We start from the raw sequence: 977 nt of genomic DNA, 5'->3' as shown, positions 1-977 counted from the left end.
TCACTCCCTCCCACTCCCTGTCCTCGACAGAATCTGTCCCCCTCTCCCACACTCTGTCCTGGACAGAATTTGTCCCTCCCTCCCACTCCCTGTCCTGGACAGAATCTGTCCCTCTCTCCCACTCCCTGTCCTGGACAGAATCCGTCACTCGCTCCCACACTGTCCTGGACAGAATTTGTCCCTCCCTCCCACACTCTGTCCTGGACACAATCTGTCCCTCCCTCCCACTCCCTGTCCTGGACAGAATCCGTCACTCCCTCCCACACTCTGTCCTGGACAGAATCTGTCCCTCCCTCACACTCCCTGCCCTGGACAGAATCTGTCCCTCCCTCCCACTCCCTGTCCTGGACAGAATCTGTCCCTCCCTCCCACTCTCTGCCCTGGACAGAATCTGTCCCTCCCTCCCACACTCTGTCCTGGACAGAATCTGTCCCTCCCTCCCACTCCCTGTCCTGGACAGAATCTGTCCCTCCCTCCCACTCTCTGTCCTGGACAGAATCTGTCCCTCTCACCCACTCTCTCTCCTGGGCAGAATCTGTCCCTCTCTCCCACTCCCTGACCTGGAGAGAATCTGTCCCTCCCTCCCACTCTCTGTCCTGGAAAGACCCTGGCCTATAAGTGTGGGGAGAAATGGCCTGATGGAGATTCTGATCCTGCCCTCACACACAGTCCACGCTCTCTCAATCTGCAGCAGTGTCAGTGACCGGGAGCAGTGAGAGTCTGGCTGAGAAGTGTGGAGAGAAATGGCCTGATTGAGATTCTGATGCTGTCCTCACACACAGTCCACACTCTCACTATCTGCAGCATTGTCAGTGACCGGGAGCAGTGAGAGTCTGGCTGAGAAGTGTGGAGAGAAATGGCCTGATGGAGATTCTGATGCTGTCCTCACACACAGTCCACACTCTCACTATCTGCAGCAGTATCAGTGACCGGGAGCAGTGAGAGTCTGGCTGAGAAGTGTGGGGAGAAATGGCCTG

Source organism: Scyliorhinus canicula, unplaced genomic scaffold (genome assembly GCF_902713615.1).
Source record: "Scyliorhinus canicula unplaced genomic scaffold, sScyCan1.1, whole genome shotgun sequence".
Taxonomy (NCBI): Eukaryota; Metazoa; Chordata; class Chondrichthyes; order Carcharhiniformes; family Scyliorhinidae; genus Scyliorhinus; species Scyliorhinus canicula.
The sequence above is the reverse complement of the archived record's forward strand: the minus strand, read 5'-3'. Positions refer to the sequence as shown.